Raw genomic sequence first — 25,374 nt, 5'->3', positions numbered from 1 at the left:
TCTCTTGCCCATGTGCAGCACACCACAGTACACTTAATGAAAAGGTCAGAATGTTGCTCCTAGATCAAAAAATAACCCAACTTGTTATAATGCCACCAATACTCTGTAGGTGCTCTAGAGTAAAGAGAAGAGATCCACATAGGCTGCAGTTTCTCCCACACACTGCAGACACCACTTTTGCACTGGATCATATTTGAGCTGCTGAAACAGTGCCTAGTCTGGATTCAGGTTTTTCATAAACTGTACTTCAGGTGGGAATTCAGCAGACACTCTGTCCAGAGGATACAGTCTTGTTTGAAATCCAGAAATTCTACTAGCAGATCTACAGTTCGCAGAAAATGGAACGTAGTTTGGGTGTTTCAAACTTCATCTCCATTTCAAGTGGCACTTGACGTTTTCTACAAGAAGAATGGAATAAAGCAAATGCTGAAGGACCTTCTTAGGCTTGATAAGCACTACTTGAATTTTGACTACTTGGCCTGGTTTTGGCTGAGATCAAGTTAGTTTTCTTCCTAGTCGCTGGTGCAGTGCTGTGTTTTGTATTTAGGACTATGATTAGCAAAATTCCATGTGGTACATACCAGCACTGTTTGCCTTTTCTACGCAGAAACCCCCTAGATCTCTCACTCCTTTGGATCAACTGACTGGTTCTTGGTTCACTTTTCCTGTCTTAACTTAGAGTAGCTCTAAGTCTTCCAAACACTCCAACTGCCGGCTGCAATATTTACACACGACAAGTCATACATTTCTTTCCATTAAGTACTCAATTAAATTTTGTTTTAAACACCTCTAATAACTGAAAAATGTTATACAGCAAGTCCTTTCCCTATATGCAATATCAAGTGGCAACAGCATTGCTGTAACCAGAAGGGCCTAAGAGTACAAAGCAGGGTCAGGCTTCGGTTTAGCACCTGGGAACTTGTGAGCAGGTGCTTGTGAGGATGCTCCCTCTCCCACAGGCAGGAATAGCAGAAGACAGTGAGCATCTTCTGGCTCCAAACTCCTTTCTGACTGGTTTTAAGACTAAAACAGGCTTCATGCTGGCATTCTCACTTGGAGCCAAAGCTTAATTCCAAGAGAATAAGGACTTTGTTTTAAAAGGTGCTCCTGCTTTGTGTTTTGCTGGGAGACAGAAACGCTTTGCAAAAACAGCTTTATGTCTGATTTCAGTACTTCTGAAACCAAGGGAAAAAACAGCAAGAACATGGCTTTCTTTTCCACACAGAGAACTTGTGTCTGTGTAAGCTTCTCCCCATTATCTGATTTCATGTCTGCTATAATTTGGGGGTCCTCTCCTTACTTATGCTATTAAATGAATATATTGATCTATCCTAAGCTAAGTAACCCAAAGGACAGTTCAGATCCTACTTTGAAATCTGACTGAAGCATTACAGGTGTGGATTATACTTGAGGATTGAGAAAAGCAAACCCAGTACAAGAAATACTTGCTTCTCCCTTTTCCCACCAAAAAGAAGTCATAAATTTTAAGACTCCAAGATGCCAGGGCATGAACTTAGGTTCAGTGACTTTTAAAATTTCTCTAATATCCTGTGACTTTCAGGAGATCGCCCTCGGAAAAGCCTTTTTATGGCCTGGCTTTCATTTCAGCTCTCCGCATAAAGATTCTATTTTGAAAAGTTTCAAATGCATTTATGTGCAAGAGGCAGTTTCTCCTCTCTGATTTTTTTTTTTGGACTGAGTGGGATTGAAGAAGGGCTGTGTTGCTCAGGGCAATTCCCTCTCCTTCAATGCCTCATCCAGACAGGCAACGATACGCTGTATTTGTTTTAATACATCTTTGTGTGCCACACAGAGTTGTTTAATAGTGCTGTTAGTGAAGAATGCTTTGGTCTGCATTGCTGCAGGCTAGAAAAGCTGTGCTTACAAATTCTAATGGAGAAGGATATAGAACTATTTTTAGTTTATATATTGCAAGGTTTTGGATAGGCAGCAACACAGTCATGTAGGAGCTTTAAATACTGGTGATAGAATCATGGAAATGTATGGCTGGAAGCTCTAAGACAAGATTAATTACATATATATATATGTGCTTCTGAATATAGTTATATTTAGACATTCTCCCTAATTTTCCTAAATACTCCTTGTCATGCTCCAAGGGGCACCAAAATCTGACTGTCCCCTCTGAAGGACCTCTGTTTTGTTTTCCCCAACATTATGGCATTTGACCTTTTCAAGGAAATTGGTGAATAGAACTGGATTGAGAATGAGAGGTTAATTCAGTCTCAAGATTAGAAAATTCAACTCTTTGTCTGAGAAATTCCACTAAGCTTCCTAATTCAAAACACATTTCCTTCTTCCTGTTTATCTGTTCTGCTGCCTTTTTGATCTAAAGAAGAAACTAGATTTGTTTGATGTGGTTTGTGCTCAGCAAATTTGCGCTGATTATTCTTCACAACCTTATTCTGGTTGTTGAGGCACAGAAACCAAATGTCAAATGTAACATGGTACCTGTCTGAATTATCCAGTTTTTCACACCTAGACTTGACTTTTCAGGTCCTCATCCTTCATCTTTGATCTCTGCCAGCCTGGTAGGCCCTAAAATGTTCCCTCCACAAGTTCTTTACAGTAAATACTCTCGAGTTCAGAAGCAGCTTGGACACACACTCCATAACAATAGAAAGAAATTCACAAGGCTGAAAATCAAGCTTGAGTTAACGTACCCCAAAAGACTTGAAACCTATTTTCAAGTCACCAACTTGGTTTTCTATTACTCTTCTTATAATTGTTTTATCCAACTGACAAACATGACAGTAACAAACAGAAGATTAGGCCAACTAGAAATGCCTGTGAGAAGAAAATCCACAAGTCACACACAGAGAATTTCGCTGGATGCAGCTGCCCCAACAGCATCAACATGCTCCATGTGACAAAAACCTGACAGACAAACAACAGAAAGAGGAAACTAAATCATGAGCTGAAAAATGAAAGGCAGAAATGGTGAAACATAGAATTCCAGATGATTTCTAAATGTTTAGAGTCCACATATTTCCAAAAAAAGCACAAACTGTAATTATAATATACAACCTATGATAATATATTATTCATATATTTAAGGTTTTGGCTTGCTATTTTATTCAGTTTATAAAATGTATTCGTACATTAAATCAATCAGCACTTAATATAGGCCAAGCTGCATAGATTACTAAATACTTTCTCAGTCTTCAGGGCTAATTTGATACAATCACAAATGTTAGATTTTCATTAGCCTGAAGCTGAAATGCATAATTGAATACAGCATAATTCTAGATAGGGTTTATTAAAAAAAGAAGGGCTAGGTTTAATGAAAAATGAAAATGGTACCACTCTGCCTAGAATATGTTTTTCTATGGCTCTTGAAACTATTTTCCCCTATTTTGTATTTAGAAAAATGAAATAAGTTTACAATGCAAGCAGAGATTTTACAGTGTCAGGTAGCTCTTCAAGAGAGTTTCACTCCTGTCCACATTTGAAAGGCTTGTTTTCCTTTCAAGAAAAAACCAAACAAGAAAACTCTCGATTTGGCCTTTCGGGGAAAGAAAGGTTGAGAGATGGGGCATTTCCGACAATTTAACAGAAACCAGAGCCAACTTGCTTTTGGTTACAACAAGACTGTACTGACTGCAAAGTGGGAGGTACATGACATGAACCTCTACATAATGAAACAGATGGGGACCTAATATTCATCCCAAGTTACAGTCTGACTCATGCACTGATGCAGCCATTTAACATCTATGAATTGGAACCCAACTGCATTAGGTGCTCCTGCAAACTCTCTCTGGATGGGATTGGTCAAAAGCTGTGTGGACCTTGACTCAGACGCACAGTGGCATCCCATGTCCTAGTTTGCATGTCCTCTCCCCAGCAACCAGGATGGAAAATGAGACGCTGGAATGCCAGGTATCCTCAAAGCTGGAAGTGAAACTTGACCTATTTCATGTAGTGCGGTCAAAGAGCTCAGGTGCTTCATTTTAAGTCCAGCTGATTTCTAGAAAAACTCAGTAAATACTCTTAAGAACTCAATATATATGACAATAACACACACTTCGTTAAGTGGCCACAGAAAACGTTTGCCATGTGACTGTTGAAGATTCTATGCTTCTCTTTTTCAGGGAAAGTTCCAGTGCGGCACCCAGTTTCACTAAACCACTTCTACTCATTGCCTAATAATTACAAAACTAATTACCAAGTTATTAAAATGCTGCTTCAATAGAGGCTTGTAAAATCCAACATATTCTTATGAAGACTGTTAACAACGTTTTCTTTAGGATAAACATCTTAAATGAATGTCAAAGGATTAGTGATGCCTGAACATATCCCAACTTACTATCTTGTAGCAGGTGATTACATCAAAGACAGGTTTTTCACTTTGAGCAGATTTCTGAAAACATGCCAATAGAAAAATAAACTTTCAAAAACTACATTTGGGAGTTCATTCAATTACTTTGATATCTTAGACCCAGATCTACAAGAAGACTAAAAGGAAACTAAAAAGGAACAAGGCATCAATATCCCAGCAGGTAAATCTCCTACCATCATCAATCCTCTACAGGTCAATGTTTTTAGCAGTCCCTAAGTGTTCTTGCATGTGTGACTAAATTTATAATGTGCATGCTATACCTAGAACTGACTCCATCCTCATGGACCTGGAGCAGCCTGATGGAGCAGCCTAATGGGCATCAAAACAGATGCCCACCTGCTTGTCTTCCCCCAAGTCCAATCAAACATGCAGATACCCTTCCCACCTGCAGAATACACACCCAAGTAAAAAGCACAGCCCTTGAGTACTCCCTTTCCAGAGTGTATAAAGCACCCGTAGTGGATGCAGAAAAGCCACACTGTTCTCTCTGATCCAAAAGCACTGAAATTCGGATGTCTTAACTGATTGCTTCACACACACAAATGCAAATTGTCTTGGCCTCAGGGAGACACTGTCCACACTTCTGCTGCAAGAGAGGCCTTTCTGGGTCCCTATTTAAAAGGAATCCTTCATTGAAGCAATATGTGAGAACACAGGTGAGCTTGACACTGCAGCCCAGTGATCACACAGGTAACCCAATGGAGAGGAGATCCAAACTAGAGCTCAGCTTGGCCCTGCTCCTAAGGACTGACAGCACATTTCATACTCACCAGTTCCCATATGAAATGCACCCAGCTGTGAATTCTGGTCTGACATCAGAATTCTGGGCTCCTTTTCCTACTATCAAGTTATTAACTTAACCTCTGGAGAAGGAAAGGATTAATACATGTTCCTTAACCTATTTCTTTTATGTTAAGGAAATGCTCTACAGCCACTGAGCTGCCCTGCTGTGACCCTCCTCCCCAGTACAGGATTACAGCTGCTGGGAGGACCAAAGGAAGAAAAAGTTCCAGATGCCCTTGTTGTTTCCAGCCATTGCCACCTTGGTCTCTGCCACTGCCATCATCTGGTCTTTTTACAGCTCTGTGATGTTTTGCAAAGGCCACTGTCCACCCGTGTCTTCAAAGGAGGAAGAGGTAATGGCAGATACATAATATTCTACAGCGCCCTTATATACATGAATGAATGATTGAAATAATTTTCTACTACCATGACAGTTAGTTCTAAATAGCAGCTAATCAAAATTCAGATTTCCTGACAGGATTTTATTGCATGAAGGTAGTTGTTTATTGATCCCCTTCATTAAAAAAAATATTAAAAAATCCATTTACTACAAATTTCTCCAAATAGTCTAGACGGTACCATGCTGAAGCATGCTGGTGCAAATGTACTTAGAAGTAGCATGTGAAAAGTAAAACACAAAGGTTTTTTAATACAAAATACTTTTAATATGGATAGATAGAAATGGAAAGCCCTACAAAATCTGCACTAGTATTTTCTTGTCGAGCTACTTAAAATAGTCCTTAAACAGACATCATTTCTCTCATGCCCAATCCTACTGATCGCAGCAGGCCCTTCTGCAGGAAAAAGGAAAACTGAGTTACTCAAGTCTATATTTAAGCATAAAACTATCCATGAGTTATAATGTCATCTTTTCTGGGAACCAAATGAAGTAAAACCTTTCCTTGTAACTGACTGTGTTGAAATAACATTCCTCACAGCAAACCAGCAATGTGCAGGCTGGTTCCAGATCAAACCATCTGACCAAGGGCCATCCCATTTGAATCACAAAGCACAAAAGCTGTGAGAGAGTCCTCAAACCTGTCCAAACACCTCCATCAGGTGCCACAACACGTCATTTATTCATCCATTGTGCTTCTCACAATGCCAAACACCTCCCAGCACACTGAGTTGCTACCTGACTTAAAAGGAAGAACACAGCCTCATGCTGCGAGACAAGTTGACTAAAGCAACTACAAACCACTGAAAAGAGATGTGTAAAATCCTTACAAATGAAAACAGGATTGGCTGATATGCCTCCTCATTATTTATCACTGCTGCTGGAGTGTCTTAAAATAAGCCATTAAAACCAATCTGGCATTGGAATGGTAATGAACTGCAGACTAGACTCAAAACACCCCTAAACACTTGCTCCTGCAGGAAGCTCTTGTGACCACTGAAATATTCTCAAGATGGAGGTGTTCTGTCTTGGAGTGAGGAACAAGTTTAAAAAGTAAAAAAATATAGATTAGGGAGGTAGGAAGAAAGCAAACTGCTTTCCTAATTATCTCTGTCAAGGCTAGTTACTGCAAAAAAGGCTCCTCTTAAATATAGAAAGCATGTGGGAAGTAGAAAAGTGTAAGGTTTTAGTAAGTCTGAAGGTTGCATAATTGAATTTGATAAACTGACATTTTCCTAGGAAGTTTTAAAATTTCAGAAGATAAATACATAATAAAAATAAACCTAGTTCATCAGCTTTTGCTCTGCAAAATTATATGCCTTCACTCCAGAAAGAAAAAACATACTCATGTCTCATGCCTTGCAGAGCACAGTCAGTACTCTCTTTCCTGTTTATACTCTTCCTCAATACTTTCAAAAACTATGTGAGAAATACAACGCAATATTAGACTATGGAAAATATCTCTTCATGTAATTTATGGGTCTGCCAACAGGAAAGAAATGTAGTGACTGGACAATGGGGAATGGCTTCCAACTGACAGAGGCAAGTGAAGGTAAGATTAGATATTAGTAAGAAATCATTCCCTGTGAGGCTGGTGAGGCCCTGGCACAGATTGCCCAGAGAAGCTGTGGCTGCCCCATCCCTGGAAGTGGCCACAGTCCAGTTGGATGGGGCTCTGAGCAACCTGGTCTAGAGGAAGGTGTCCCTGGCCAGGGCAGGGAGTACAACAAGATCATCTTTAAGGTGCCTTCTAAAAACCAGGCAGTTCTACAAAGTCACATGAAATTCACTAATCTGGTGTGAATCTATGGAGTCCCACCAGAAACGTGTTTTTCTACAAACTTCAGGTCTACCTTATGAAGAAGGAACAGTAGAGACAAATACTGCACACCAAGAAACGAAAGGACACTTTTTGCAGTACCTGGATAGCTTCACAATCATCTCCCCCTCTTTCTGACTCTTTAAACCATGACATTATCCCATTTCCACAGCAAAAGTTCTGAGAACTTCCAGCTTATGCAGATCAGCTTCTATTGATTCAGGTTCATTTTCTTAAAAAAATCTTGAATAAGATAATAGATTACTAATTCCTGTGTCTTAGGTATCTGCTGGTAAAAGCAGAAACAGACTGTTTGTCTACTCCTCATGTCATTGCTGCCACTTTGAACAATCCTGGATGCCAACTTTTAAGGAAATTCCTGCATCAGAGTCAGGACTGTGCACAGCCATTTCTGTTGTCAATGTTTTGGTCCTCAAGTGGTAAAGAAAGCCCCAGTCCTGTAATCTGGGTACATCTAAACTTCAGACCAGATCTCTCATCTAGCCTGGCCCTGAGGTAGCTCAGTTGCCTCCTAAGAGTGAATTGACCAGCCCAGAGGCTGGTCAGAGCAAAGTCAGATTCACTTTTTACTTTTCAGGCAGCAGACAAACAAAAAGTTCCCATCAAATATCACTTTTCCAGTGAGAGCACAAGCCTGTATAGAGGAAATTATGATGAGTAGCCAGAAACTGAAAAGTATTAATTTGAAAGTAAAAAAACCCATACTTTTCTGCATTACAAATGCAGATGAGCTTTTCAAATCAGTACAGAAGCCTGAAATTCCAAAGCTGAAATTTCAAAAGGAGTTTGTTGGGAAATGAGCACTAAAGCTCAGAACCTCAATTAGTGTTTAGTCACGCAACTCCCTATGAAGCCAACAAAAATCCTACCCTGAAAGCTGGTTTTACTTCTCACCTCAACAGAAATAGTCTATTCACAATGACACAGATTGAATAATTAGTCAAAGCTACAGAATTCAGAGCTGTTGGCTCTCATGGATGGGTTACATCACATACTTGGTCTGTAGGCTGCCTTAGGCAACATGCAAAACTTTTTCTCCACTCTGAATAAATAAGCAGCACAGTATCTGGAAAAAGTGGGGCCTTGCCAGTGGTGTACCTCAGAACCAATTCGCTCATCAGAGATTTGAGGCTGTTGCCTCTATAGTGTCAGTTCACAAAATGTAATGTGAAATCATGACTGACTACATGAGCACCAAGCACCACAGGTAAATACAGGTGACTTTTTCAAAGAACAAGAGACACTAAGGAAAAAACTGGAACCATGGTACCCATTTGTCTTACAGACAAGGACAATGAAGCCCCAGTGCTGGGCTATTTAAGCACAAGCATCGTGAGGACACAGCACAGGACTTAGAAGTTGCCCAAACCATCACTCGGCAGAAGCATGAACAAAGCAAAAATTGCAGTCATCTGCAGCTCCCTTCCTCATCTAAACCAAGCTTCATCAGATCTCTTACGTACAAATATTTCTCTGTCTGGCTTATTCATTCACCAGGACTTTAAAGCACACAGGAGCCATCCCATCTGCATTTAGCAACCTGTGCCTATGTAAGCCACTTATCTTCATCTCCTTAGAAATGGTCATGGGACAGTTAAAATCATCAGTAACTAGAATTGAACAGCTTTTACCTCTAGCTAAGTGGTCAAATTAGCAGACAAATGCTTAGTTAAGCAAAAGCAGGCTGACAATTCTAGGGAACTTTCCAGCTTGACAAAGCATCTGAGCTACAGTGATATAAATTAAATCCACTCCAATTTGATATATCGTGCCCATATTTTTTCACTGGTAAAGAACAGAGTTGTTCTTTTCTGCTCACAAATGCATCTGACCTCTAGAAACTATTACCCATTGTACTAAAACAGCCATATGTGTGACTTCTCTCAGTGCTGTCAGTTTGATTTCTTAGAGAAGCACATTTACACCTAAAGAAAGAAGGAAGGATCCAAGCAGTTTTGCAGTCTCACTAGCAGTCTTCCTACTTAGCTGCCAGCTTTTCTTGGTTACGTTCCCTGCTTTATCTCTGGGTAAAATCAAAATCACATTAATAAGCCCCAACAATGATAGCTGGAAACCCTTACAGACTGTAACAGGTCAACTACAGAGATGGGAGCTCTTTGTAGTGCTAATGAAGGGCTTTGGGAGGTTACATTCCTTGAATGCAAACTTCCATTTCTCTTCAGACTTCCCTGAACAAGAAACTAAATTAGAATCAACCCAACCATACCGGGACTAGAGTCAGCCTTTAATCTCTCTTATCACTCAGGTTCAGCATTGATGCAAATGCAGTTACTTCAGAGTCACAACACACTAAGTATTAGACTCCAACCTCATGATTTTCATTTTAAATCATGCCAAGGGAGAAAAGAGGAAAATAAAAGAAAAGAGAACCATCTAGTTGTGTATTTTCATGACCATGATTGTGTTTGTTTCGTAGGTTTTAACTGGGAAAAAGACGGTGGACAGAACAATTTCTGACATCAACTGGGACAACTCAGTATTTCTCTAAAACTGAGCAGAGTTGGAAATCTTTCCATATTCTACTCTCCTCCAACAACAACAGGTTGGCTCAGTAAGGATTTTAGCACCTCTGCTCTCTGAAAAGATTTTATACTAATTCCTGTTACACAGCTGGTGTCAAAAAGGGCAGTTAAGCAAAACATCTCATAAGTCCATGTTGGTCACACCATACAGGTGCTGTATTAACAACATTTTCCTAATGTCTCTCTCATGGTGTGCTGGCACTCTCAGAAGACAAGGGGGAACCTCCCAGGGTGACACAACTATTCCTCATCTTTTACTTGACAAAGTTTAAGCTGACAACTTGGCACTTTTGATTTCTCCTATCTGCAGGCTACAGAACATGCATGAAGCACCCTATGCCTGCCTTTGCATCTCCTAAAAATCTGGTAGCCACAAGTGTAGGACATCTGCCTGTAGTTCTCCCACATCTCCTGTGATTGCAGTAGCACAGTGCAAACCAGAGCACTGCTGAACAGACCCAAAGTAACTGCACTAATTAGGGAGCCACTGATGCTTTTGTATTTCTGGAGATGACTGTTTCCTTCTTGCATCTTGTTGAGGCTGACTGCAGAGGAGGTTACCTGGTGGCCATACAGTGGTAAAAAACACTCAGCAGGAGGGAAATACTCAAATAACCTCAGCACCAGGCATAAGGGTAAGGGGCCAAGAAAGAAAGGCTTGAATTTTCAAAGGATTAAAAGGGAAAATTTTAAACCAACTGACTTGTGTGGTAGAATCACAAGCAACTAAAACTATCTTTTAGGCAGAAAAGTCCCTAGGCTTTAGTTTGGGGTTTTGGGTTTTTTTCAGTAGGAGAAAATACACTACAAACCCTGCCCACAATGTCTGCACAGGGAGACATAGGCTACATCAGAATTATTATTATATTGTTTCCCATTTAATGTTTTCTTAATTGCTTTCTTTCTAGCAATTTCACTAGACCTCCAAACAGTGGCTGGAAAGCCTAGGCAAGGACCTGGACAAGCTGTCTGGAAACAACTCTTAAGACACATAGAACAGTCCAATGACAGCCACAGAACTTTCCCATCAGTGCTGGATTTTCACGTTCAAGGTTGTTTTACACATTAGATCATGCATCATCCACTGAATCAATGTCTCGGAAATCTAGCTGGAATCTCAGAGACTTAACAGGAAATTCTTCTTTAAGAAGCACATCATCTGAAGCTAAAACATCTCAAAGGTGATGCAGTAAACTATTACAGTATGGGATATGAGGCAGAAAACACTTACTGTCATTTTATTTTAGAGGAGAAAACAGCCATAAATATGAAGTCTTATTTCTTATGCTATGGGCAAAAAACCCAAAGCAAAGAAAAAAAAATCAGAATTCAGGTCCTGTTGGATTTCAGCTATACTAAGAGCAAACAGATATCTTTTCTGCCAGGTTAAAAAAAAAGAACGACAACACAATGAGAAGCTCTTCTGTGAGTGTATTATGAAGATGACACAGGGCAGAGGCTCTTCAGTGATTAACTGAACTCCAGAGATATAATCTAGCAAATACATTTAATGTGCAGTTATTTACCTGAGTAGCTTCCACTGTGAGCTTTGCATGTTTCTACTCACACTTATCTATTCCACAGTGGTATCACTGTACTAAAAGGGAAAAAAAACCCATGAAGGACTGTTTCGCATGGTTACTCAATTTACACTCAAATCCCCGTGAACCAAGTAACAGCAAAAGTAGATCTGGGTCTCCAATGTTCCTCAAGGAAGAAGATGATTTAAAAAAAACACATGTCAAAGTCCTTCAGCAGGAAGGAGGAGTGGAGCTTCCCAATGCCCAATTATAATGTGCATCTTGATAACTGAAATGTTAAATATTCTTTGTTACCATCAGCTATCCCTTCTTTATTGGGCTACAGTGACAGCAGTGTCCCACTGACACATGTGGGGTTCATCCTCATATGGCAGTCAGCAGTACTGGAGGTGGATCCTGTCCTTCACCTGGATTCTGCCATTTCTCTAACCAAACCCAACAAGTCACTCCAATGTGATCCTGACCAAGTCCTTTCAGGATGTGAGAACAGCAAGCTTCAAATATATTCTTTCTGCAAAGAAACAAGACCACGGCGAAAGAAAACCTTTTTGCTGTTCATGTGTTTTCAAAGCATTTCAAAATAGTATTGGTACAGAATCCCTTTCAAAATTATTCGGAAAAAAACTCAGGTTCAAAAATAGAACAAAACTTTAAACTTCCAACGTTCTTGTTTTCTGGCAGTGAGCATATCACAAGGTAGATCTCTCCTGGAGCTTACAGGACCAGCTCCCATCCCAGCTTGGTCACCTGCTGATAAGACTACAAAGAACTCTTATCCTTCTTTTTTCTAACTACAATAATCCAAAGCACTAAAATCCCAAGCACAGTGAAACCCCATTCCAAGGCATTCCAAGGAAGCAGTAACTGCAGGAGTTATTGAACTTGCACAGAGATATTGGCTCTTCACCTCTTCTTCCCTTCCCTGCAATTCTACACAAATTCCAGGTAGCAAATGCTTCCTGGAATATAGAAAGGGTTAAATAAAAAAAGGGGGGGAAAAGCAGTTTAAAAACCTCCATCTTACCAAAAATCACGAGAGGAAGTTGAATTAAGAAAACCTGCCAGGGCCAAATATCAGTACTGTTAACACAGTTACACTAACATAAAAACTGTGTTTGTAGCCCTTGGATTCTCAGGACAGTTTACATTCATATAATTTCTCTTTCAGTTGGAAAAACGGTTCAGATGGCAATGCTTAAAAAGTTTTTGGCTTATTATCTCCCTATGTCTTCCCCATACATCCAACTCCAAGGAGTGTGTGCGGGATGTCAGTTAGCTCTACTGCAGCCTTGAGTAAAATCTGAAGTACAGCTCCGTAGCGATGGTTAAGGGGCAGCTGCTGCTCACTGCTGCCACCGCGTGGGAGCAGCACAACCCAAACACGGCAACACGAAAAGGAATTCTCTTGTTTTCCAATTTTACAGGTGTTCGTAAAGACGGGTTTCTCACCTACATGTAAGCTTCCATTCTTAAAATTTATTAAAAATAAAGGCATATAAGGATTAGATCAAGTGTAAAGGAATTTCCACTTTTTCCTTCCCACAGAAGCTTAATGTTTGGCAAGCACAAATACAAATTCTTGAAAACAACTGAATACCGACAAAATACCTTGTAGTAGCCCTAAGAGTGAAGCTTGCTGTTGGTTTTCACATCTCTGATAACATTAAGGGAATTGTCCCCTTGGGAGATGGCTCAGCACATGTCAATAAACTGTGACACGGGAAAACAAATTCAGTGAGGGAGCCCATTTAATATTAAAATAAGGAAAATAGACATGCCAGGATTTGAATATTGCTTATTTAAACAAATGTTTCTTTGAGAAATCCAAAGAAAGTGAGAACATTTTCAGAGCAAAGCTTTTCTGCAAATTCCTTTCCAGTTTTCACTCACTGGAAACCTGAACTTGGTGAGCTCCAGCCCAGATCCCCACAGTAAAGCAAAACATATACTTGAACAGAAGGACCCAAAGACAGAGTAAATAGCAAAGGAAGTGACTGAGTAACAACCTTGGGTTGTTTTCCTTCAGAAAAGCAAACTGCAAGGTCACAGTAGGGGAATCTGATTCAAACAGCCTGAAATGCTTTGGCAAGATCACCCATGTATTTGAGCAGAGACAAGGACACAGTCTGAGAAAGATCTGAATTAAGTAAAACAAGATCTTATAAATGACCTGGACACAGGCAGACAGCCCTAGGAAGACAAGCAGCAAACAAGTGTGGTCCTTCACACCAGGGAGTCCATTTGCTGTTACACTCTAGGTCAGCTGCAGCTAGACACAAATTACTGCCTTGTTAAGAATTAACATTCAAGTGCTAACTCTAAGTGCACAGAATGGGCACTGTCGCTCAGCAGATGCCACAGATCCTATAAACTCCACAGTGAGAAAAATGGTGCTGTATCTGAGGCTCCCTGACATTTTCTGTAGGCAGAATTGTGAGTAATGCCACTTCCTGCACATTATTGACTCAAGCCAACTGCACGGTGCCACATTTTGGGGCTGCCAGTGCAGTTTGCTGAGGTGCACAATCCCCTCACAGCACTGATGTCATCTCCACGTACAAACAAGAACAGCTTTCTTCCAGAACAGAAAACCAGGAGCAGCAATTCCAGCACTACCTAAAACAAAATGCACAATACACATCACAGCTCCATTGAAGAATTAATCGTTTGCTCTTCAATTTGTGACTGTCATGTAAAGCTAGCTGGTAAATATGTAATTATTTTTATATTACTGCCTTTAAGACACCGATTATTTATCACTAAGTTATTCTCCTACTCCTTTTGCTCTTCCTTCTAGATGATGAACAGCTCTAGAGCTTCCTGCAAGCCAGGCGCCCCAGACTGCACCACCACAGCAGCTGCTGCTGCCAGATCCACGTCCTGGACCCATTAGAACACGACGATGGCACGATTATTGGGTTGCTGCAGGATAACCTCCCTCTGATTTAGTGAGTCAGGCTGGCAGCTCATATGTTCAGCTTCCTATATTAGCTGAGGTGCAATTATGCAACAGTTAAAGTCCCCTTTAATGCAAATGTCATCTCTTTATGATGCTATCTGTGTGTTCATTAGAACTCTAGGTGTCTGTAATGTTTTATGAGTGTTATATCTCCAGGTTCTCAAGGAGAAGTGATAAAGTCATAAAAATTCTGGTATTTGCTTCCTTCTTCTCACCTTTCATCTTCTATTTACATGAGGTTGCACTAATGCTGTCAATTATCCAAGCATCATTTGGTTTTGGGAAGATGTACTCTTGCTACTTAGTGCTTAGATAAGAGAAATGCTCTGAACTGTATCATTTCAATTCTTTACAGCATGCGTGCAAAGAGAGAGAGGTTATTGCTGAATTTTAGGACAGTCCTGATTTTATTTATGACTTCAGTACTGCTTTCCATTGTCACTTTTATTGATAACAACTTGCTATCTTTGATAGGAATTCTCAAGGTCCTTTGTCAACTCTTCCTTGCTATGGTCTCTTGGACAGATAAAAAAAACCCCAAACCTCTCAATTCTTTACAAATAAAGCTTTACAAATTAAAGTCTCATACAAGCTTGGAAAAGAGCTTATTTCAGCTAATCCACAGGGAATATAAGCACTGGACAAAACATAAGGAAGCTGTGCTTTTTCAGTTGCAGAAATTTCCTTCCCAGTGATGCCCTGTGATGCACGGTCACCTGGGCCAGTGCAGAGCTTTGACTATAGACCACTGATTCAACCACTGCTACCACACCAAGAGGCATCAATGAATACACAAGTGCCTGAATTATTTCACAGCAAAGACCCCACCAATGCATTTGATGCAATTTTCAGATTACCAACAAAACTGCTTTCCGTGAAAGCAGCTCAAGTTCTTGTTTATATGTAAGCATATTCATGTTTTGGGCACAGGCTGTGATATTCTCATTCGCCAAACATCCGGCAGTATGTTCACAGTCTCCAACACAATAAATAATGTTTCCATATAATTTTACTACCATTATAAAGTAATTCAACTTTTAATAAATTTAAGACTCACTGAACTGTAAATAACCTATCCTTTACTTGGATACAAGTATCTTTTCCTGCTGCAGCTAAAATTATTAAAATTCCACAGAGACTAAATTTAATACATGATAAAATGAGAAAAAAAATGGTCTATAAAAACAGCCTTAACTGGATCTTGCCAAAAGTGCTGTAAAAAGTCCATGATATCTTGTCAATGGGACTCAAATGTTGTACAGGGGCACATTATATTAATGCTTCATCTTGACTCTCCAGAGAAATGGCAGATTTTTAGTTGTTACTGTTGCTAGTGGTTGGTTTCTTAAATGTCAATATGCCTAGTGCTTTGAGACAACAAACCCAGAACCAGTAGTAATCCTCCTCAGTATGAAATGCTATCATCCTGGATTAAACCAAGTAGAAACAAGAGCTCCAAAAGCTTCTTTCTACTAAGACAATTACCAAAGCAGCTGAAATCTGGTACTTATTTATGAAACGGCCATCACAAATAATAAAAGTGCAATTTGCTTCCCAGAGAGTCCAAGTTAGGCAGGACTCCAAAGACAATAGTCTTTTGACTATGATGCTTACAAGCAGCCAGGGAAAGAACACCAGGGAAGGATTCCACTTCCTCGGAGCATGGTGCCAACTGAACGCATTTTGGGACTGCTGCCCCCAGCGGGAATCCCAGGGGCCTGAGCTCAGGATCTGCAGTCAACACACAAGAGCAAGAACAAGGATGCTGGCACTGATCCTGAGTCCCCCCCCCTTGACCTCTGGGATCAGTCAGTGCTGGGAGCAGTCTGCCCTCCCACCACTGGCCCAGGATCCCCCCGCACTCTGTTCAGAGCTCATCCCTGCCCTGCAGCACTCAGCCATCCCTCCAGCAAACCCCACTGGGCTCCAGCAGGAGGAACTCCTGCTTTGTGCTCAGAGATGCCTGAGGGCTCAACTGCTCACACTTTCCAAGCCAGCAGGAAACCAAACATCCACACACTTTGAGGGCATCCCTGAGTGACAGGTACACGCCACACAGACAAAAGCTGAAACAAACTCATGTCTAAAACTAGCAATAAACAGCTACTAGGATTTTAAGACGTCACCAAAAGTATCAGTCAGATAGTTCCAGATATTTCCATTAGGAAATAATGATGCAGCTTCTGTTGAGCACTTAAAATCTTAGCATTATTAAGCACCTACCTCACCACCTTTAAAAACTCTTACTCAGAGTTATTAAATCCCTTTATGAAATAGGAATAACCAGCAGTTCTATATTCTGACCCAGACTGAAGCAATTAGTGTAGGACTTCAGTAGTTTGCATTACCACTGTAATAATAAATTAGGTACCTTTTATTAAACTATGGTGAGGAAGTTACAGGAATTTCTACACAACAAAACCCCTCCAAGTCAGAGCTTGATAGTTCATCTCACTATCTGTGCTTCTCTCATCCATACTGAAAAACACTTCAGAAAACGAACTCATCACCTCTCCTTTCCAAAGCAGTAACTATGAGGTACACACATAAGAACAAATTACATTATATATTTATCTGCCAACTCACCTGGAAACATCAAGGATCTTTGTGCTGTGTTTCCTCCACCCTCCCCATCCATCAGGGGAGGGTGGAAGACTCTGTTTTTTGACACAGAATCTAAACCTCAGAAAACAGCACAAAACCTAACAGTTATAATAAGCCAGACTAAACTGCAAAGGAAACAATTCAGACTTCTTAGTTTGTGTTCTTTCTTCACATAGCCATCATTAGGTTCACCACCTTCGGGATCTCCACATAAGCATAAAAAGAAGCTGAGGAAAACCAAGGTATTTCCTCAGGGAGAACTCAGGGCACCCTCGTCACAATCTCATGCCTTTTCTAACACCCATTCCCGTGTTTCTTTCTCCCCTTGGAGGGTGAGAAGTTTTCTGAAAGGAAGTGAATGCCAGTAGCTGCTGCTGCCCAGGCAGAGAACAGCAACAAGGGAGAGCTGAGAGCAACACAGGACCAGCTTACAGTCAGAAATATACCCTAAAATTCTGTGGGGAGCCAAAAGGACACAAGAGCCAGCTGTGGGTGCTTTTGGTTTGCATCATGGGGTGATCCTGAACTGAAAACTGAAATGCAGGAACATCTTTGTGACTGCAAGTACTTCCTGCACCAGTACTAAGCTTTGTATATCTTCAATATTCTTGACTTAAACCCACAAAAAGCCCCACAAAACTGTACTGAAACCTATCAGAATACATACCATCCATATTATATTCTAACTACAGCAGCTGAGGCCGAATATTTGTTATACTTCATTTTGCTTATTAAGCACCACTGTATCTTCAAGCCAAGTTTGGTTGGTGACCAGCCAAAACCAACTTTTAATGCTGACTCTATTTCCCACAGTACCTCCATGTTTGCCCTCTCCCCAGTGATGGCTTTCTGGGCACTGAGGGCTCTGGTTTAATTAAGACCAAACAGATTCTCTCGCTGTTCCAAGGTCTGCATGTAAAAGGCTGTTTCTGGGGGGCTGTGGAGGCGGAGCTTTTTTGGTCTTTTTTTTCATGAGGTAGATCTTTAATTAAATGTCAAATCCAGCTTGGCACTGGAAACACACTGTATGACTCTTATTTGAGGAAAAGCTGTCAGCTTGTCTCTTCCCCTGTCAAACTCCATCTGCTCTACAGAGATCAGTCTGGGCTATGGATCACCATTTGGCAGTGTTTTATTCTGTGCATGGCTCCATAATACACAATGCGGGGCACAAAAAAAGACCACCTATGTTTTGGAGTTACAGTTCCCAAAGTACTTGAGGGTATTTCAGCAGTTTTCTATGCCACTAAATAACAATAAATGTAAAGTATTGCTTCGCTTTAGAGCAAAGGCACAAAGAGCAAATCCATTCACATCTGCCACTCTTCAACCAATTTTCACTATGAGTTGAGCTGAATCTCAACCAAACCCTGCTCTTCCTGGAAGTGACATCTCTATACTCTGGTGGCCTAATAGACAGAACAAGGTTTTAAAAGTTGGTGTTCCTGGTTTTCTTGAAAACTACGGACTTCACACTGCACAGCTTCAAGGGCATCACTTCATGAACTCTCAGTTTTCATTCTCCTCAATTGTTACTGCTTTGCACCAACACCTTACCTGCTCTAGGATTCAGCTACTGAAATTCATTCCTAGCTGCACACATACACAGCAAAACCTATTAGCAGAGCTAATCAAATGCAAAGACCTAATTATCTGTCTGAACTTTTCTCTTTATCTAGTTTATCCATCTACTGCTCTGATCAGCTCTACATCCTCTCCCACAGTGCCTACAGAAATTATATAACTTGGGGAGCAGAAGAAAACTTGGTTCCAGCTCTGTGTTGCAGTAACAGGAACTAGCCTGAATGGATTATTGAAGTAGCTGTATGTTGTATCAATATCAGTACAGCTTGTCTCCACTGGGCTATGGATCTTTCTGCCAGAACACATTAAGGTTTAACCCCTCTCTTTGATCCACCGGCTTTCCCCCCCACCAAAGACCAGAAGCCAGGATCAAGCGAAGACCCTTGGATAATCTCACATCACAGCTCGTGGCTCAGGGAAGGCATCTTTGAAGGGTTTAACAGGAGTAAGAGAAACACAACAGGGACAGCTCATGTGAGATGAGAATGGAGTCTAATATACTGCAAGATTCTTCACCTGTGCCAAGCTAATTAAGACCACTAAGCACAGTAAATTTACTGTAAAGAGAAGAATCCTGCATTAGGCACAGGAGTGTGTCAGAGCACATTCTGCATGCCATGGAAGAGCAGAAATAACCTAAGATAAGTTGGTTTAAGATCCAGTTGTAACTAGGCCATACAAATTGCTCCTTAAGCTCCAGCTTTGATCAGAGGGGTTCACCAAAGTCAGGATAAACCCCAATGTAACTGATACAGAAGTGGAGTTCATAGCAATGGCAAGTTGTTACCGGAACTTTATTAAGATGTGGGCATGCTACCTCAAAAGGAGCATTGACAAATACTCAAAATAGCAGTTTTATTCTTTCAGTTTTATTGGCAAGTGGAAATAACTCAGCAGTATTAATACTGCAGTAATGCATTCTTTAAAAGAATAAATTAAAGTAGTATAATTTCACAACCCAAAATAATATTCAAGAAACCAATTTCAGACAAACTACAGAACAGGAAAACTTAAGCAAATGTGAAAAGAACTTCTAAAGTGTGCTAAGTATATAGAGATGCATATATTTACTCATTATTTAAAAGCCAAGAAAAAGCATGCATCTCTGCCTCAGAAAATGGACTGAAACTGCCCATTCCAGAACCTACTCTGAATGAGGGTTGAGATCCAGAGTTCAATTCCATGCATGGCACAGTAACACCCATTTTAATGTAGGAACTACTGCAAGTAGATGTAACTTAAAGAGTACAACAACTAGCCAGTCCTGCCCAAGGATGTTTACTGTGCTCAGGATGAACACAAAGCTGAGACAGCTTCCTAGTTAGGTGGCAGCTTCCTAATTAGTCTTCAAAGTTTAATTCAAACTTCATTTAACACCTAGTTACTCTGTCCAGCACCGAGTGGACATAACACCACAATATGCAACATATCTTGCAACAGCAGAGTTCTACTTTAGGGCCAATACAAACTACTGTTTTCAAATATTACTCCAGTTCTGTGTGTTCTGCAGACCATAAGCCATGTGTTGAAAAAGCAAAGCATCTCACATGCTTTTTCATTTACATTCACAGTAACTTGTTTTCTTTCCAAATTCAGATTGACAATAAAGAGGTAAACATAAAAGACAGCTGCTTATTCTTTGCATTAGATGTGCACTTCCCCAATCTTCTACCTCTTTGTGCCTCTAACAAACACCAAGTTTTCTACTCTGATAAAGCTGGCAAAAATTAAGATGTAGATATTGCCAAATAGTATTCTCCCTGTAATAAATCTGCCCTCTTAAATCTCCTCAAGGTGGGAAGACAACACACGTACATGAAAAATATGTGAAAATTATTTCAGGAAGTGTCCACTTTCTGAAATGGAAATAGTAAATTAATTAGTTTTTCATGTCTGAGAAGTCATTAAACATGAAAAACTCCAGCTAGCTCACGACACCAATCACTCCCATTTACTGAGAAAGACTCAAACTTGTGAAGGAATGTAGACCTCTTCATTCAGACTTGGTATTTCTCAAAATATCCAGCAACCTCTGAAGTAAAGGAAAGCTTTCATGCTGTTTGCACTAAAATCATGCTGCATGACATTAATATGCTGGCAGCCTATATCCCGAGGTGCTGAGCAGGAGAGATGTAGCTTGTAAAAGCCTGAAAAAACTCCAGTGTTACACTAGGTGTCCCATTGATTGTGCTGGCAATCTCCAGTATTTTTACACCCAGGATTTCTAAAAAGAGGCCACAACACGAAAAGCAGAGGAAATCATCTGCCACCAATACTGCATCTCACAGCGCAGTCCACATTCAGGTCAAATGTATTCTGTTGTTAGGGCACACATCACCCTGAGCATTTCCAGCAGCCACCCTCGCATTGCATAAATAAAAATACCCAAGCTCCACTTAGCACTTTGGTAAGGAGATGTTCCTTGCAGTTACACCAGTGGTGCAGTGTGAGAACAAAGCAGTATTTTCAACAGGCACACTGCCCTGAGCTGTGGGTGCCACCCAGGAGTGAGAACCTGATGTTCTGGGGCAGCTCTTTGCACCCCTCACATCCTCTCAGCAGACCTGAAATCCTGCAGGGGCCCAGGGTACTGGAACGCACTATACAAACACCAGCTCCTTCAAAAACACCCATTACAGCAACCCAGCTCCTGTGGTGCTGCTTCAGATGCAATTCAAGGATTTACCTACCACCTAGCTTTGAACCTTTTCACATCCTTACACAAGAGGTACCAGCTAAAGATGCCTCTCCCAGATTTCAATGGAAATAAATTTATTTTCTGTATTTATCAATACAGAAAAAAGGAGGTAAAGCAGCCTGGCTATGCACAGCCATGCATCCAATCTAAACAGCTGAGCGATTTTAGCTCTTATTTCCAATTTTGTGACAATAAAAAGGTGTTTTCCTTACTCCAGTAACATACTGCCTCTTCCCCTTTCATTTTAAATTTTCCCTGTAAAAGGTATTTTCCAGGTCTGAATAAGTCCTATTATATTTCTCCCTCCACTCCACATTTATTTTACTCCTGTTTTGTACAGGGAATTTCTTACCCCTAGCTCAAACAGAAGGGGATAATGGGGAACTTCTACAGTAAAATGTAATGACTTGTTTCATTTGGAGGTTAGATTTTTTTGTTGGTTGGTTGGTTTTTGCTACAGGCTTAGCAAATATTGTTGGATTTCTTGAGGTTTAATCTCAGACTCTGGAAGTATTAAGTCAGAGAAGTTCTGTAAAAAGTACTTTTGCACCCAGAATGGATTCAGCACACCATAATGAAAACAGCTGGCTGGCTATTTGTAGGTGCTTGTTTTGAGTTCAATAAAAATACCTGCACTGAGACAAAACCTGAAACTCCTTGAAGGACTAGGTACAAAGCTTTTATTTCCTGGATTTCAGAAAGAACCTTAAACTCTACGCAGTTTTTGTAGCTATTAAGCTGCGATTATGCACCCACTTCTCCAGCCACTGTAGGATAGCACCTGTTTAATTTCTGCTGAGTGACCTGCAGGTCCCCTGAGAGTCACAGTTGCTAATGAGATGGCTCTTGCATTCCCCTTTTTAAATAAGTGTTTTCAAGCAATTCCCATGGCAAAGAGAGAATGAGGACCAAGGCTAAAACAACAAGTTTCCTTACTGCCTGTGAGCAGTGGAAGACAGAAAACTTTCAGCCTTGTCACCACATACCTTGTGCTTCCAAACACTGCCCTGATCCATTTTGAAGCGCACTGCCCAGAACTGAGAAGCAAAAACTGCGTTTTTAGAAGCAGAAAGGAGAGGTCTGCAGTGTCTGAGAGAACGGTTCAAACACTGCACAAATGATGAGTGAAGGAAAGCAAAGGCTCCCAGAAGACATCACGGCTCTCCTCCCCACCAAAGCCAACAGCACTTGAAAGAGCATTCCCATTTCAGTGGAGACTTAGAACATGTGCTCTGGCTCTTTTTACGGAAGCACTGCTGTTTTCAACAGACTTCTCATAGTAGCAAAGGATTTTTCCTGAAGGGTTTATTCTTTCTAGGGGGAGAATTAATTTCTGTGACCCTCTCAGTTCCTGTATCAGGACTCATTTCTCAAAGAGTGACAGACCATTTCTGGGATTATTCCAGAGGTGTTATGCTTTGGTGGTGGTAAATCTGTCCTCTAACAGAAACAAGTCTTTATTTTGCAAGTGGGCTTTGTCTACTATGGGTAACTGACTGGAAGTCAATTTGGACATTAGAAGGAATAATTAAAATTGCAAATTTTAGACCAAACTTTGCACTCCTTATTTGTATTTGCAGGCTAGCACTCAAGAGAAATTTCTCTTATCCTCCAAGCTGTCAAGTTCTTTTCAGTATTTCTTTAAACTACTGGTGAATCCAAATCTCAGAGTGTTAATACTGACATTAACTCTTTTATTTTTACTTTTATTAAATATAACTGACAGTGGAATTTTGCAAGACATTTATTACTAGAGTTTCACACAAGGTTCTTAAGTCTCTTGAAACTTAGGAACAGATTCTCAGGTGAGGACAATACACCAGGTATCATGTCCAGCTGGATTTATTAGCAAGCTCGCTATCTTCAGACTTGGAATAAAATACTACATAGTCATGTTTGATTGCTGGCCATGAGATGCTAATGTATGCAGGTGAACTGCACATTCACTCTCCTGCTCGCCTCAGGCCTTCCCTGGGGCTTTAACACATGATCTGATTTAATAGCAAAAGAATTGCCTGTGAGCCTTGTTTTAATCCACTAAATAATAGAGTATCCTGACTTTGATGATCCTTGTGGGTCTTTTCTAAGTCCAACGCCATGAAACAAGAGATTATGTTTAAAAACCTAAAGATCACAAAACATGATGCACAAGATGATGAAGCCATCCCACAGATGCACAGCAGCTGCACACCAATAGCCTCTACCTTTAAGCAAACACCAGAAAAAGGAGCCAAAGGGTAGAAAAACCCTAAGACTATGCATGAGGCTAAAAGCAGAACTTGAACCACCTTTGTCCCTGGACCCAGTATAACAGCTCTGCTCATAAGACAGCCAAGAACATTTAAAGTTGCAATTTTTGTATGTAAAGCACCAAGTGTTTTCATGTAAGCTGTCAGTAAGATGCATTCCTAGCACAATGTGCATTCCATCTCTCAAACCTTTCCATAGGAGACTGCTCACCACGTGTCACCCAGTGCAGATCTGTACTGGCCTGGCAGACTGTCACAAACACTCCCTGAACTTCAGGGATGATCCAATGGTCCCTGTCTACCCACACAGAAATAAAATATTATTCCATAGCCATTAGAACAAGGACATATTTGGCAAATGATGGCTAAGCAGTAGGAGGACATAAGACTGAAAACTCACAGAGATGAAGATAAAGTATTTAGTGTTCTATATGCAGCAATAGCAAAAATAAGAAAAGGAACACAGTGTGTCACATCGAAGAAAAATATTTTGACAGACCGTGGAGAAATTTTTCCAGAGACATTTCCAATTTAAATGTCACTGCTTTTAAAGTGAGTATAGGAAAGCATTAGGAAACAGTCTGAGAAAGCAAAAACTGACTTAATGAGAATGGCCAACCACTCCCAACTTCTGGAGTCAAAAGTGAAGCACACACACCAGAATAAACCCACAAAGGCACCTCTGCACCCCACCCTCCTGAGCCCTCCTCATGCTTACAGCAAAGGAAAGGAAAACTGGCATTCCCACAAATCTGAAACAGCTCTTTTAAGAGCTTGCTTAACATATCCCACTGCCTCATTGTCAATTCCTCTAAGGATAGAACACCGATGTAACAGAAAACAGCCCAAAAATACCAAAACTTGACCATCTTTCATTTGACATTCTAACAGAAACGCTCCCTTGTGTGTGTGAGCACACACAAATGCTCACTGTGGGAGCATAATGCACCCCTGAGACTTGCACTCCCATTAGCTGTTTTATTCTACAGAAGGGAAGTATCAAATTGTATCGAGATATTAAATTCCTTCCTGGTACAACTAGCACTGGTAGAATTATCTCAGGATATTTCCAAGCTGTTTTGCTGAACTGACCTTAAGGAAGGACCCCCTCTGCTTCATACAAGTCCAAAATAATCACTTGAAATAATGACTTGCTCTTCCTCCCTAACTAGTACTATTCCGTTTCAGTTTGGAGTGTAGTACCTTGTCATGGTAGATACAGACAGAAATAAGCAATACAGGTCATTGCCAAATTTTTGCTGTGCACTTAGACTACATAGGAATATATTTACAAAATTACATACAGAAATAAGAAAACACAGGCAATCAGGTTTTGGTTTATATGAAGATATTGCCATGTTTTCAAAGATAAATGTCTCCCACAACTACACAGCCTACAATTTACATGGGACTATTTCCCATCAAAGTTTGAGTATCTACCATTATTTTACCAAATCTGCAGTCCACCATCCCAGAATTCTCATTCTCTACCAAACAAGTAACTACAACAGAAAAGAGTTTCAGAGAGACAAAGCTTCTTTGCCTGCCATTGGTGTGTCTGTGCTGCACAGTCCTGAGAAATCAGGATGTCTGGTGATCCACTGGATGTCACCTTCTAGGCTGCCACCCCATCTACCAGTGACATCCTTGAGATCTCCTCTCCAGGACTTCCCAAAAGCATCACAATGTGTCACACAACATTTTCCTCTCTTAAATCCACTCTGTGCACAATTAGGACACAGAGAACAGACAGAGGGTGAAAACTTGCCATGGATTTCTTCCATTCTCAAGTCTGTCCCTACCTTTGAGCAGAACTGTG

This window comes from Melospiza melodia, chromosome 5 (genome assembly GCF_035770615.1).
Source record: "Melospiza melodia melodia isolate bMelMel2 chromosome 5, bMelMel2.pri, whole genome shotgun sequence".
Classification (NCBI taxonomy): Eukaryota; Metazoa; Chordata; class Aves; order Passeriformes; family Passerellidae; genus Melospiza; species Melospiza melodia.
The sequence above is the reverse complement of the archived record's forward strand: the minus strand, read 5'-3'. Positions refer to the sequence as shown.